The following is a 15873-nucleotide window of genomic DNA, read 5'->3' as shown; positions in this document are numbered from 1 at the left end:
CCAGGCGACAAACTCAGATGACTTCTATTTCCTGAAGCAGGAATTCCGTAAAAGACAAATAGAATTCTATACGTATAATGATGACCCCAAACACACACTAAAGGTGGTCATAAAAAGATTAACCCCACATTGGACCCCAGACGAAGTGAAGCAGGCACTACTAGAAAGCGGCTTTCAGGTGCAGGGCGTGTACCAGGTGGCACAGCCACAAACAGAAATAGACGCAGAAGGTAGAACCATCTCTGCCCCACGCAGGAAGACCAGGAACTTCCAAGTAAACTTACTAAACACAGCTGAATCCAGAAAGATTTTCAAGCTGCAAAGACTGCTGCACATGACAATCGCAGTAGAGCTTTATAGAAAACCAGCAGGTCCAACCCAATGTTACATTTGCCAACGCTTCAGACACGGAGCTCAGCAATGCAACATGGCCCCAAGGTGTGTGAAGTGTGCTGGACCTCACCTGTCAAGCACCTGCACAAAATCAAGAGACACGCCAGCCACTTGCGCAAACTGTGGAGGGGCTCACCCTGCATCCTATGGGGGATGCCCGGTACGTATCAAGCTTGTCGAGGCCTGGGAAGCAAAACGCACGACCACAGCCAGAAATGCCCCACCCCCACCCCCCCCACCACCAATCTTGGAGGAAGCGCACTTCCCCACGCCACCAACACCCGCAAACGCGGGAAGAAACCCTAATAACCAAACCACTCCACCACCTCCTCTGCAAGAGTGCACAATAGAACCACCTGAAGAACACACCAATGATAACCGCACCTTAGCCCAGGTGGTAAAAACAAACCCCCAACCGGCAAAGGTGACCAAACCAAAAGCCCAACCACGACCCCAACGCCTACCACCAGCGCAAAGACGCCCAGCCACCCCACCAAACCAACCAGTTGCCACCCAGGTCTCACGGCCCTCCCCCAAAAGGACAAAAACCCCCCCTCTGCCCACAAACCCTGCCAACAATCCAGACTCACCAACTCACCCCACACCCATGCTATCACCAGCAGCAACATCCACAGAAATACCTCCCCTGCCACTACTGGCAACAACCACCACAACAAATCCACCACCACCAACAGCATCCCAGCAGCTCCTGCAAGCCCCCATCTCTTCCACAACACCCCACACAGAATCAGATATCAGAACTGTCGAGATTACAGCATCTCCAGCACAGCAGCAACCACCACATATCCAACAAAACCGAAATACCCAGGAGCATAGTCCAAACCAAAACCAGCCCTGGGACTTCGTCAAGAAGGTTATAAACCTCATCCAGAAATTACAAACCACCGACTTCTTCACGAAAGTGAAAAATGCAATAAGCCAAATCCTTGCAGCTCCAGACACCCTCACGAAGGTATCAATTTTTTTCACCACCATACTCCCACTGTTTTCCGATGGCGAATAGGAAACAACACATCACCATCGCCATCTGGAATGCAGACGGAGTGTTCCACGACCGACACGAACTGGAAATGTTTCTAGAAGATTATGGCATCGACGTAGCACTAGTCAATGAAACCCATCTAACCCCTGATGAACAATTTCGAGTCAAAAATTACATTCTAATCCGGACTGACCGTCCTAACAGACCAGGTGGCGGAACTGGTGTCCTCATAAAACACCGGATATGCCACCGACAAGTCACCATCCCGCCTCTAATCAACACAGAGGCAACTGCAATACAAATCATGTTAAACCAACACCCAACTGTCCTGGTGGCAACCTACCACCCCCCAAATGAACGCTTCCATCACAGTGACCTCGACAGCTTGCTAAATGTGAACAACAGGACCATAGTAGGGGGGGACCTGAATGCCAAGCACAGGGCATGGGGTTGCCGCACTGGAAATACAAGTGGGAACCAGCTGCTGAGATACCTGGATACCCACCCAGCAGTTCAAGTGGTAGCCCCAGACGAACCTACCCACTTCCCATACAACTCAAGACATCTGCCAGACAAGCTGGACATATTCTTACTAAAAAATATTGACTTGGGCACAAGCACAGAAGTCATAAACACTCTGAACTCTGACCATAACCCAGTCATCTTAAGATTCGAAAATGACCACATCATACCAACAGAAAGCATCCACACTACGTACCACACAAACTGGGTACGATATAAAGAACTAGTGGCACATCACATACCAGACCCAGCACCGGAATATGCATCTACAGAAGACATAGACAAAGCCGCAGCAGACTTTACCAACATAATCAAGAGCTGTGCCCAAGTCACAACAATCAAACTCACACAAAACAGGGGCAGGAACAACTTACCACAAGACCTAGCCCAATTAATAACAGACAAAAACCGGACCAGGAAGCGATGGCAAACATACCGTTACCCTCAAGATAGGAGGATAATGGACCAAATGGCCCGTGAAATCAAAACCAGATTGCATATGCTCCGGTGCAGCAGGTACCAACAGAGCTTGCAGGCAGCCGAATCAAACCCTGGACAATTCTGGCGAATCATAAAGGGTAGGCGGCAACCCCAGACAGCCACAAGACCACTGCATGGGCAACAGGGGCTGGTTTACACCCCTGCAGATAAGGCGGCCGCCATGTCAGACACCTACGAACTCCAGTTCCAAGAAAACGTAGTAGAGAACGACGAGGGAGAAGCAGAGAGGCTAGAGAGGAGAGTCGAGAGGCACCTCGCACGAAAACTCAATGAGAGGATTGACACCACCTTCGCAGACACAAATGAACGCGAAATAACAGCTTACATCAGGCGGATCGGCAATGCAAAAGCCCCTGGTCCCGACCTTATAAAACCCCCACTTCTTAAACACCTTCCACAACCTGCCATTTCCCATCTATCAAATATCCTCAACCACTGTCTCAAGCTACAATATTTCCCTTCAGCCTGGAAGGTTGCCAAGATCATCTCAATCCCCAAACCCAACAAAGACCATCTATTCCCACAAAACTATCGTCCTATCTCGCTATTAAATCACTTATCAAAACTTCTCGAAATCCTCATCCTAAACGCCCTACTTAAATTCCTAAACGATAACACTATCCTTACCCCGGAACAATTCGGTTTTCGTGCTGGTCATAGCACCACCCAGCAAGCCATCCGCCTGGTGGAGCACATCTGTGCCGAGAAACACCATGGAGACAGTACAGCAGCCATATTCCTCGACATAGAGAAGGCGTTTGACCGTGTCTGGCATGACGGCCTCCTCTACAAGCTGTCGAAGCTAAATTGCCCCAATCACCTGTTAAAAATGATTCACTCATTTTTGTCAGACAGGAGGTTTTTCGCTTCAGTTGATGGAGCGAAAAGTCCAATAACTAATATAGAAGCGGGTGTCCCACAGGGATCTGTGCTTGGCCCCCTCCTCTATCTTGTGTTCACGAATGATATCCCAAAAGAGCCGGGCGGGAACATAGCGCTCTACGCTGATGACACAGCGCTATACCACAGCGGGCGTAACATAAATCGTATAACGTGTAGCCTCCAGCGGCACCTCAACAAAGTCGATCACTGGTGTAACTTATGGAAAGTAAAAATAAATCCGGGCAAGTGCCAAGCCATAATTTTCACACACAAAATAACAAGACCCAACAGAAATCTGAACCATGATGGACAACAACTCCCATGGAGAAAAGTTATAAAATACCTGGGACTGAACATAGACAAAAACCTCACGTTCAAACAGCATATAACAGAGGCCAAAAACAAAGGTTCCGCCCGGCTCTACCAACTGTATCCCCTTCTTAAGGGCAGGGGCTTATCAACAGAAGCGAAGCTCCGAATATGGAAAACAATAATTCTGCCAGTTATTCTCTATGGATCGGAGGTGTGGAGCATGGCGGCAAACACACACCTGGCATCACTAGAAGTGATACAAAACAAGACGTTTAGAATAATCGCAGATGCCCCCTGGTTCTCCAGTAACGAGGAAATTAGAGGTATGCTAGGTCAACCGACATTTAACCATCTCATAAAAATGAAGTCAACGAAATTCTATGAAACATCTCATTCCTCACCTTTCCCCCTCATTAGATCCCTAGGACCAGACATTCTCCCTACTCACAGAACTCCCATCACTACCATTCACCGTCAGTTCAGATGACGAGCTACACTGACTTTCATCCACTCATATCATAACCATCATTAAACAAACACAGTTCATATACCCGGGGAACACCCCCAAACCATTACAGACAAAAGAAAAGCCAATCCTAACCTAAAGGTACCATCTCGAAAGTCAGGGCATCAATGGGATGCCGGTACTTCAATTAACAAAAGGGGGAGAAAACCCCAAACATATCAGGTCGGCGGGTGCCACTGTGTGGGGAGACGCTGACTAGAGCGGAGCGCTTGCTGCTTGCTGTTGTACGTTCGAGATGCCGCCCAAGACTAGCGGGAAGGCCGCCAAGAAGGCTGGCAAGGCGCAGAAGAACATTTCGAAGGGAGACAAGAAGAAGAAGCGCAAGAGGAAGGAGAGCTATGCCATCTACATCTACAAGGTGCTGAAGCAGGTGCACCCCGACACGGGCATCTCGTCGAAGGCGATGAGCATCATGAACAGCTTCGTGAACGACATTTTCGAGCGCATTGCGGCCGAGGCGTCTCGCCTGGCGCACTACAACAAGCGCTCGACCATCACGTCCCGCGAGATCCAGACGGCTGTGCGGCTCCTGCTGCCTGGCGAGCTGGCCAAGCACGCCGTGAGCGAGGGCACGAAGGCGGTGACCAAGTACACGAGCTCCAAGTGAGGGGGTTAAGGCTCTAGGGAGCTCCCTCCGTTGCGAGAGCGGCAAAACGGCCCTTTTCAGGGCCACCAAATTGCCTTTGCGGGAAGAGCGGAATTGTTGTTTGTGTGAGGCGGCGCATAGCTACCCGGTTTGGTTGGTTGCGAAGCAGCGGGTGGTGGTGGTGCTGCTGTGCCGTGGTCTCGAATGTGGTTATGCGTGCACGAGTCTTGGCGTGGTTGGTTGGTTGTTTGTTTGTCGACACACAGACAGGAGGTGTTGTCTGTGTCGCTGATTCCTTTCCCTTTCTTTGTCTCTGTCTGCCCGGTTAGTCACGTGACTGCAATTGAAACCCCTCGCGATTGTTGGATGTCACCGTTAGGGCCGTCTGCGGGTTTGTTTGTTGTCACATCATACATACATGATGGCGAGGGTGAAATGTTGTGTTGCCGTCTACTATTCCCTTTGCTGTACGGCGTGGAGGTGTGTTGGTGACGTTTTAAAATGGACGTGTCTTTACTAGTCATTAAGAAGACGCAAGAATTGTACGGGCGGGTGGGGTAGGCGACACGCACGGTGGTGTACCTATTTATTTGGCCCTTGATTTTGATAGCCGTTTCTGCAGTTGATTGAATGATTGATTGTTGTGCGCACGCCGGTGTCGTCATTCAAGGTGCACGTGTGTTCGGTTCAGTGACGGTAGACGACGACGGTCGTTGTTTGTTGTTGTGGGCGTACACGCGGTTGTCTGTGTCCCCCGGTGAAATGGCCGGTTTGTCGGTGATGTGATCCGATCCGGCGGCTCTGAGTAGCTGTCTATCGGCATCATGGCAACGTGTCGGTCTGAACACCCGTCTCACTGTGGCACCGTCGGCGCTGCGAACGGTGACGAAAGGCTGACTGTGATCGGTCGAATGTCATGTCTTGTCTGGGCAGAACGTGTGGAATGAGCAAAAAAAAAAAAAACTGTGGGGACGGAAACAATGGTGGGGAGGAGGGGAACGAAAATAAGAAAACGAAACGAAACGAAGAAAAAGAAGAAGGAGAAGCAATCACCGGAAAACGAAACGGGGGAAGAACGGAGAGGCGCTGTCTAGAGCAACGGAACGTTCCCGTGCATTGCAGCCGCACTGAAATGCGTTTACGGCGCGGCTGCAAGTGTCGGCCGTGGTGACGGCTGAATTGCATTGCCTTCCCGGATGCAACGTTCGCCCGATATGGCTCGGAGGAAGAATCTATGAGAGAGTGCCTTGCCCTTGCCGTTTCGTGTGCGGTGTAGCGAATGATGTGTGTGTGTGCGTGTGTAGTGGGGAATGGATGGTCGATAGCTGCCGTCACGGTCGAGATAACGCAGTCAAAGGTGTCGCGAAAAAAAGTGTGTTAGCCGTGGTTGGTTTGTGTGTTTGTTTTGTTTTGTTTTTAAAGAGAAGGGACGAGAGAAAGAAGGTAGGTGGAGAGTGCGTTGCGTGTTGCGAACTGCGTCCGTGAATACGGCAGTATTTGGTGGTGGGCGTGCCCTTGCATGTGGCCCGGAAGGCGTGTTCGTTTCGCGGTAGTGTGGACGGGTGAGGGGCACGCGTAACGCTGCGCTGCTGGCATATTCGGGAGATGGGAGGGGGCGAAAGGAGAAAGGAGGCGCGGAGGGCGCGTTGTGGGTGGTTCGCGCTGCGCTCGGCGGTTGTGCAACAAATGTGTTGCCGGGAGGGGGACCGTTGTTGTGGTGGTGCGGTTGTAGCCTCAGACGCGGCTGGCAGTGAACAACGTGAGACGACGGATGCGTGGCTGGGGCGGCGCATGTCGCCGGTGCCACGCCTTTAGAGCCGCGTGGTCGGGGTGTGCGCACCGCGTGTCGTGTTGCGAGACATCATATGTGCTGCTGCGCACCGGTGGCGTGGCGTGGGGGCGAGGAGAGCGAGCCGCGCCAGTACCGCGCGGTGTGCTTGTGTGCGCCGGAGAATGGCACACTGCGCCTGCCCGTTGAGGAGGCTGATGGCCGTGGTGTGGTGGAAATGGAGCGCGTCGGACGTGTACCAATGAGAAAGAGAAACAAAGCAAGCAACCACGAACGAAAGGTGGAGGGAGGCATTGTGTCACATGTGGCGGTGGGGAAAAACGAAAAAAAAAAAACAAAAAAAACAACAACAACAACAACAACAACAACAAAGACGTTAAGAAAGAGGAGAAACAAGAAAGACAACGAGTCGTGCGTTCGCGAGGGGGGTGGGTGTGCGCGCGTAACGCCGGTACGCGCAGTGCGGAGCCCAACGGCTGTGTCGTCGGCCGAACGGGTGCGGGAATAGAGGCCGCGTCGGCACGGAGAAGGAAGGAAGGAAGGAAGGAAGGACGCACGCGCGCTGCGGCGTTGGCGCGGTTTGCGGCTGGCGCCTTTGGTGGCAACGGCCAGGACAAGCAGCGGTGTATGGTGTTGTGCGGGGCGGACAGGGGCGGCGGTGGTGGACGGGGAGGAGGCGAGGCGAGGCGAGGCGAGGCGAGGCGGTGGCGTGTGTGGTACGGCGAAAACGGGACGGACGGCCGCCGGCGGATGTTGAGAGGCGCCGCCCGCGCACGCACGCAGACACACAGAAAGGAAGAACGAGAAAGGAACAAATGGAGGGGGCGAATGTGGAGGTGCGGGGAGGGGGAGGCGGTGGCGGTGGTTGTTTGTGGGCATGTGGTGGGAGAGAAGGGCGGGGGCGGAAGGACAGAGGCGCGAGGCGACAGCCTGCTTGTTGCTTGCCTTGCGTCTTTTTGTGTTTTTTATTTTGTTTTTATCCTGTGGTCGCCTTGGAGCCTGTCGGTCCCGTCCGTGTGTGGCCGCGCTGTGGGTGCGTGTATGTTTGTACGTTTCGTTTTTTTTGTCTCCTTCTGCAGCAGAGGCGGCCAGCAAATGCGTGCGGTTGGATGGATGGGCGGCCACGGCACGGCACCGCACCGCACCGCACCGGTGCCCAAGGAGGAGACGCTGGCGGCGGGCCACCCGCGGATGCGGCCGGCCGGGGCTGTGTGCGCCGCTGCAACAACAACGAGTAAACAAGACGAAGACGAAGCGGATGGCTGGTGAGTGCATTTGGGCGGTAGACAAGGCAGTGTGCGATGTGGCGTTGTGACGGGGGTGTTTTGCTCACGCGGCCTCGTTGTGTTGATGCGCAGGAAGACGAGATGCGGGCAGACGCCGTACAGAGAGACGAGCCCGGTCTGCAGCAGGATGTGTGGCGCGCCGAGTGCAGAGCAGCGCGCGCCGGCTGGGCTGGGTTCGGCTGGGCCCGCCCGGCGGCGGGCCGCGCTGTTGTCGCGGACGTGAGCGCCCCCTGGCGGGTGGTCGGAGGCGGCGCGGTGGACGTGTGGCTGGTTGGCAGTGCACATTGCGAGTGGCTGGCTGGCTGGCTGGCTGGCGGTCTGGCGGTCGGCGGCGGCGAGAAGAGAGAGGAGGGAGGTATGTGTTGCGGGCGCCTTTGCTGCGCTGCGTCGTTGCGTGCCTGGGCGTGCGCCTGTCGACTGTGTGTGACTGTGTTGGGCGTTGTGCCACGTACGTGTGCTCGGCCGAAGGCAGGCGTCGGAAAGAAGAGGGCGAAGGGCAGGAAAGTGGGTCGGTGTGCGTGCGTAGCCCGTGATGTGATGATGTCACGTCCCGTCACGTCACGTTTTTGCGAAGCGGCTGCCGAGAGGTGTGTGGTAGCGAGCGGGAATGTGCGTTTGGTGGTTGCGGCGTGACGTGAGGGTGGGAGAATATTGGGGCGGGCGGGCCGGCCGGGCCGGCCGGCCGTTGTTGGTGGTTCCTCCTGTGGTTGTTTGTGCAGCTTTGATGGCAACGTGGAAGGACGCCGGTTTCGTGCCTTGCGTGTGGTTGTCGACGGTGACTGGTTGGGGTGTGCGCCGATGCACGTGCCATGTCGTTATTATGTTTGGGTCGTGAGTGTTGTTTTTGGCTGTGTTGTTGTGTACGGGAAGGGGGGGGGGAGAGGAGGAGGCGGGTGGATAGTGCGTGCAGTAGTGTCGTTGCGACGGGCGCGTCGGGTGGAGCTGTGCGTAGTGGCGGAAAGGTGTAGGTTGCGGGAAGGGAGCCCGTGTCGTGTCGTGTCGTTGACGGGGTCGCGTGCGTGCGTGCGTGCGTGCGTGCGTGCGTTGTGAATCGAGTGCGGCGGGAAAGGAGCAGTGTGCCGCTGGCGTCGTGGCCGTTAGCAGAGGCTGTGCTTGTCCGTTTGTTACCTGTTGGACGCTTGGTGCGAGTTGTTTGCTTTGCTGTTGTCGTTGTCGCCCCCGTCTCGCGGGTTGTTTTTGTTTGTCGGCTGTGCTGTGTCGGCGAGCTGTTTTGCGGTGCGTGAATGTGTTGGTGCAAAAGTGGCGGCGTTATGGCTGCGACCCGCGACGAGCCGCGGGCGCGCCATTGATGATGTTCAAACACAGAGCGGCTGTGTGCAATGGGAGGCCTGCGTACGGGTAGCGGTGTTGTCGTACGTGCATCCGGCCCGGTGCGGAAAGCGCCGTTGCCGTTTGCCCCTTAGTTGCCAGCCATGTCGCGTGAGCGGCGGGTTGCCTCTGGTCGACGTGGTGCTCGGGTTTGTGGTTTTTGGTGCCCTTTGGCCGGTGGGTGGTGTTTAATTTTGTGTGTGTGTGTGTGTGTGTGTGTGTGTGTGTGTGTGGTATATCTGCCTCCTGCTCGGTCTTGCGGCGGTTTGGTCGACGTCGTCTGTAGTTTTTTTGCGGCTTGCCGACGACCGACCGACCGACCGACCGACCGACCGACACACCTTTGAAACCTACGTGTGGCGCCCGAAGGTGAACGTAACCTGACCGCGGGACCTCTCGGCGCCTTAACCTAACCTAACCTAACCTAACCTCTAACCTAAGATGTCCGGCCGTAAGGTAGGTGCGGCCACCTGACGCCTCACGTCCGAACGCTTAACCTAACTTTGACGCTTAACCTAACTTTAACCCTTAACCTAACCCACGTCCACCTAACCTAACCTAACCTAACCTAACCTAACCTAACCTAACCTAACCTAACCTAACCTAACCCAACCGAACCCAACCTCACCTTAGGGTGGTGTACACCGCGAATGTCTAAGGCATGTTATAGTCTTAGGTGGAGTCCACTATACGCAACAAGCGGCTACACGGGTGGCAGGGGTTGTGTGGCGTGGGCTGGGCGGTTCTGTTTAGGTTGGATGGCCCTTGGGCAAGTACGGAAAGGGCAACAGCCTCAACGGGCGCGGGGCAAGGTCAGGACATGCGGGGACCAAGCGGCAATCGGTATTGTAAATTGTCAACTGTCGAAGCTCTGCGTTGGTAAAGTACCGGAACGTCAAGCGCTGATAGAAAGCACCGAAGCTGCAATCGTTATAGGTACAGACGGTGCTTTAGAAAGGATAGCGTGCATGCAACCGGTGGTGGAGTGGTTCGTCGCTGTCAGTAGTAGTTTATCCTGTGTAGTGAAGTAGATAGAAGTGGTGGACGGTTCCTGTGAACTATTGTGGGTGGAGGGTACACTCAACAGCCGAGCTAGGTTAATAATTGGCTCCTTTTACCGACCTCGCGACGCAGCAGCATTAGTGGCCGAACAAGTGAGAGAAAATGTGGACATACATTTTCCTTTCCTCAGCGTGTTACAGTCTTAGGTGGAGATTTCAATGTGCCAGATGTTCAGGACGGGTGGTAGGGACAGAGCATCGAGTGACATTATATTATACTGAGTGCACTATCCGAACGAAAAATTACCGCGAGCAATTAAACAGAGAGAGAACCGACTCGTGGAGATAACATCGTGGACCTACCGATGACAAACAGACCCCGAACTTGTCGACTCTGTATGTGCAGAACAGGGACCCAGTGATCAAGAGGCCGTTGCAGCATCGCTTGAATATGGACGTTAATAGGAATATACAAAAAAAAAAAAAAAAAAAAAAAAAAGGGAGGAAGGTTTATCTGTTTAGCAAGAGTAATAGAAGGCAGATTTGAGACTACCAGACAGATGAAAACGCAAATGTCTGCTCCGACACTGACAATGTTGAGTGTTTATGGAGAAAGTGCAAGGCAATCGTAAAATGCGTCTTAGACAGGTACGTGCCGAGTAAAACTGTGAGGGATGGGAAAAACCCACCGCGGTACAACAACCAAAGTTTAGGAAACTATATAGCGAAAGCAAAGAGAGCTTCACTCAAAGTTGAAACGCAGCCAAAACCTCTCAGACAAACAGACGCTAAACGATGTCCAAAGTTAGCGTAAGGAGGGCTATGCGTGAAGCGTCCGGTGAATGCGAAAGTAAAATTCCATGTACCGACGTGGCAGGAAATCAAATCCTAGGACGTTGTGGTCGTACGTTGAATCAGTAGTAAGCGGCTCGAAACGGCATATCCAGACACTCCGGGGTGATGATGGCATTGAAACAGAGGATGACACGCGTAAAGCTGTGAAATACTAAACACCTGTTTCCAAAGCTGTTTCACGGAGGACGACCGCACTGCAGTTCCTTCTCGCACAAACGAAAAAATGGCCGACATCGAAATAAGTGTCCAAGGAGGAATAGAAAAGCAACTGGAATCACTGAACAGAGGAAAGTCCACTGGACCTGACGGGATACCAATTCGATTCTACACAGAGTACGCGACAGAACCTCCTAACAGCCGTGTACCGCAAGTCTCTAGAGGAACGGAGGGTTCCAAATGATTGGAAAAGAGCACAGGTAGTCCCGGGCTTGAAGAAGGGTCGTCGAGCAGATGCGCAAAACTATAGGCCCTATATGTGTGACGTCGATCGGTTGTAGAAGTTGAGAACATGTTTTATGCTCGAGTAGCATGTCGTTTTTTGGAAACCCAGTGTCTACTATGTAGGAATCAACATGGATTCCGGAAACAGCGATCGTGTGAGACCCAACTCGCTTTATTTGTTCATGGGACCCAGAAAATATTAGATACAGGCTCCCAGGTAGATGCCATTTTGGTTGACATTCGGAAGGAGGGCGTTCGATACAGTTCCGCACTGTCGCCCGATAAACAAAGTAAGAGTCTGCAGAATGTCGGACCAACTGTGTGGCTGGACCTGAAGAGATTGTAGCAAACAGAACACAGCATGTTGTTATCAATGGAGAGACGTCTAGAGACGTTAAAGTAACCTCTGGCGTGCCACAGGGGAGTGTCATGGGACCCATAGCTCTTCACACACAATGTATATAAATGACCTAGTAGATAGTGTCGGACGTTGCATGCGTCTTTTCGCGGATGATGCTGTAGTATACAGAGAAGTTGCAGCGAAAAATGCAGGACGATCTGCAGCGGATAGGCACGTGGTGCAGGGAGTGGCAACTGTCCCTTAACATAGACAAATGTAATGTATTGCGAATAATATGGACAGAAGGAGCCTTTATTGTATGATTGATTATATGATAGCGGGACAAACACCGGTCGCAGTTACGTCTGTAAAATATCTGGGAGTATGCGTGCGGAGTGATCATATAAATAAAAAAAAAAAACAAAAACAAAAAAAGTAATTGTTGGTAAGGCGGGTACCAGGTTGCGATTTATTGGGAGAATGCGTAGCAAATGTAGTCCATCAACAAAGGAGGAGGTGGCTTACAAAACACGCGTTCGTTCGACCTATACGTGAGTGTTGCCCATCAGTGTGGGATCCGTTACCAGGTCGCGTTGACGGAGGCGACGGAGACGATCCAACGTTTCGTCGCAGGGTCATTTGGTAACCGTGATAGCGTTACGGAGATGTTTAACAAACCCAAGCGGCAGACTCTGCAATAGAGGCGCTCTGCATCGCGGTGTAGCTTGCTCGCCAGGTTTCGAGATATTGCGTTTCTGGATGGGGTATCGAATATATTGCTTACCCCCTACGTATACCTCCCGAGGAGATCACGAATGGATGTGGTTAGAGAGATTCGAGCGCGCACGGAGGCGTTTTTTTTTTTTTTTTTTGCAGACTGTCAGTTCGTCCCGCGAACCATACGCGACTGGAACAGCAAAGGGAGGTAAATGACAGTGGCACGTGAAGTGCCCTCCGCCACACACACCGTTGGGTGGCTTGCGGAGTATATAAATGTTAGAGGCCGGCTGTCGTGTGTGCTTTTGAAGGCAGATTCGGTGCGTCTGTAGTTGCGGATGGCGGTTAGCCACCGTCGCTTAAAAGCGGCGAGGGGCGGCGGCGCCTCCCTCGGTTGGCCGGTGCCCATGTTGCGCAGGCGGCGCTCGTTTTTGTTTTGCGGCGGGCAATTTTGTGAGAAACGGGCGCGAATGTTGGCGGGCGAGGTGGCCCGACGGCCGCGGGCCGATCGGGAAACGGTGGGAGGGCGATGGGGCGGCGGAGGTGCGTTTGCACGGCCGTCATCGCCGCACGCCTCCGCTTGTGTGGCTGTGGCGGCGGCCGCGCTGGCCGGGCTGGCGCGGCGACGGTGCGCCAGTTTTGCCGAAGGTTTGGCCATTGTGGCGGGTCGTCGGCTGGGGCTGTGGGGGCGGCATTTGGGCGGGGGCGGCGATTCTCGGCGGGCCGAGCCAGGCTGTGGCGCGCGGTAGCTGCAGTTTGGCCGTGGTTTGCGGCGCTGCCGTGGCGACTGGTTGGCGACTGTGGTGTGGCCGTGTGTAGCCCCATCCTCGGTGGTTTGAATGGCGCGGGTGGTTGCGGCGCAGGTTTGGGGCTGGTCCGCACAGGCTGTCGGACGTTGGGCGGTAGCAAGCGCGGGAGGCGCGGCGCGGCGGCGCGCAGAGTGGCGGCCGCTCTCTCGGCCGTCCGCGCCCGCCCGCGACACTGGCTGGGCCTGGCGGCGCGGCGGCTATTCTCTGCCGTGCTTGCCGCCTTGCCGCTCTCTCGCTGTTCTGTTGTTGTGTGTACGCGCGTCGTCCGTCGAAATAATGGCAGATCAGGCGGCTACGAACGAGACTGCTGCGGCACCCGCCGCCACCGGCACGACGAAGAAGGCCAAGTCTGCGGCGTCTGCGAAGAAGCCGCGCGCCAAGCCTGCGCACCCGCGCACCTCTGAGATGGTGACGGCCGCCATCAAGAGTCTGAAGGAGCGCGGCGGCTCGTCGCTGCAGGCGATCAAGAAGTACATTGCCGCGCACTACAAGCTGGACGCGGAGAAGCTGGCGCCCTTTATCAAGAAGTACCTCAAGTCGGCCGTCGTGGCTGGCGAGCTGGTGCAGACGAAGGGGAAGGGCGCGTCCGGCTCTTTCAAGCTTGCCGGCGCCGGCGGCGGGGCGGCCGAGGGCGGCAAGGCTCGTGCCGGCGGTGCGAAGAAGAAGCGCGCCGCTCCGGCCAGCAAGGAGAAGAAGGGCGGCCGCGCGGCCGGCGCAAAGAAGGCTGGTGGCGTGAAGGCGGCGACCGGTCGGAAGGCGGGCGCCGCCAAGAAGGCGTCTGCGGCGTCGGCGGCTCCCGCGGGTGCGAAGAAGGCGGCTGCGGCCAAGCCGGCCAAGGCCAAGTCGCCGTCGAAGGCGAAGAAGGCCGCCAAGGTTCCGACGAAGAAGCCGAAGGCGCCGCGCCCGAAGAAGGCGACGACGCCGTCTAAGGCGAAGGCGTCGCCCAAGAAGAAGAAGTAAAGTAGTAAAGTTAAAGAAAGGCAAGGGAAAGGGGTTGGCGCTTGACGCCGTCGTCCCCCACCCCCCTCCCCCGCGTCGTCTTAGTGGCGCGCGATGGCACGGCTGCGGCTGTCGCGCGGCCCAAAACGGCCCTTCTCAGGGCCATCAAAGGACGTCGGGAAGGCGTTGATTGTCGTGCATGCGCCGGTGTGGTTGGTTGTGTGTGTGTGACCCTTGTGGGTACTGTTTGCGTGCCGTGGTGGTTGGATTGTGGTGCCGGTGGCGGTAGGCGGCGGCGCGCGGTAGCGGAGCGGTTGTGGCCGTTTGTTGGTCTTTTTTTTGTTTGTTGTTGTTTTTTTTTGCGGCGGCCGACGTTTGGTTGCTCGCGTATGTTTCTGGAGACTCTTGTTTGTTTGTTTGTTTGTGTGTGTGTGTGTGTGTGTGTGTGTGTGTGTGTGTGTGTGTGTGTTTGCTTGCTTTGCGGATGTCGTGTCTTTTGTGTGTGTGTTTGTCTCTCTCTCTTTGAAAGCGGCGGGGGGACGTGAGACGTGGCAGTGGCCGGCGGGAATTGGGAAGGCGCGGTGGCGTTGACGTTGTAGTGTAGTGTAGCGTAGCGTGCGCGCGCCTCGGAGACGACGGCGGCGGCCAGCCACCCGTGGTGTGTGGTGACGTCGTCCGGCTGTTGTGTGTGTATTGTGAAGGGATGGGACGACGTCGATTGTTGGCGAGAGCGGCTGTGGACGGGAGGGGAATTGGTTGTTGTTGTTTTGCGGGGCGGCAAGACCGACAAAAGTTTTGCTCGCGACGGAGAGATGTTAGTGGCCCTGAAAAGGGCCGTTTTTGTTGGGCGGGCGCGCGTGCGCGGCGCGGTTTCTAGGCGCGCTCGCCGCGGATGCGGCGCGCGAGCTGGATGTCCTTGGGCATGATGGTGACGCGCTTGGCGTGGATTGCGCACAGGTTGGTGTCTTCGAAGAGGCCGACGAGGTAGGCCTCGCTGGCCTCCTGCAGGGCCATGACTGCGGAGCTCTGGAAGCGCAGGTCGGTCTTGAAGTCCTGGGCGATCTCGCGCACTAGGCGCTGGAACGGCAGCTTGCGGATGAGCAGCTCTGTGCTCTTCTGGTAGCGCCTGATTTCCCGCAGGGCGACGGTGCCCGGCCTGTAGCGGTGGGGCTTCTTGACGCCGCCGGTGGCGGGCGCGCTCTTCCTCGCCGCCTTGGTGGCGAGCTGTTTGCGCGGCGCCTTTCCGCCGGTGGACTTGCGGGCCGTTTGCTTTGTGCGGGCCATAGCGGTTAGCGGTTAGCGGAAGAGCGGCGTGGAGGTGCGTGCGGTACACGAAGCGTCCGGTGCTGCCTTGACAACGGGCCCGCGCGGCAGCAGCAGCGGCACAATATAAGGAGGAAGATATCCTCGACTGGGAACGAAGTACTAGCGCACGAGGCGCTTCACCTTCTGGCATGACGGGTTGGCGAAAAAGTTCTTGGCGGTGTAGGGCTGCATGGCTTGTTGTGCATATATTTTTTTTTTTTTTTTTTATATAAAAGAAAGATTAAAGGATAGTAAGAGAGACAGTCAGAGAAATGGAAAACGAAACGGCCTAAGTGACTGGCCGGTGGGGCGTATCATGGGTCTCCGCTACGGCGCT

This window comes from Schistocerca nitens, chromosome 9 (genome assembly GCF_023898315.1).
Source record: "Schistocerca nitens isolate TAMUIC-IGC-003100 chromosome 9, iqSchNite1.1, whole genome shotgun sequence".
Taxonomy (NCBI): domain Eukaryota; kingdom Metazoa; phylum Arthropoda; class Insecta; order Orthoptera; family Acrididae; genus Schistocerca; species Schistocerca nitens.
This window is presented reverse-complemented; position numbering follows the sequence as displayed.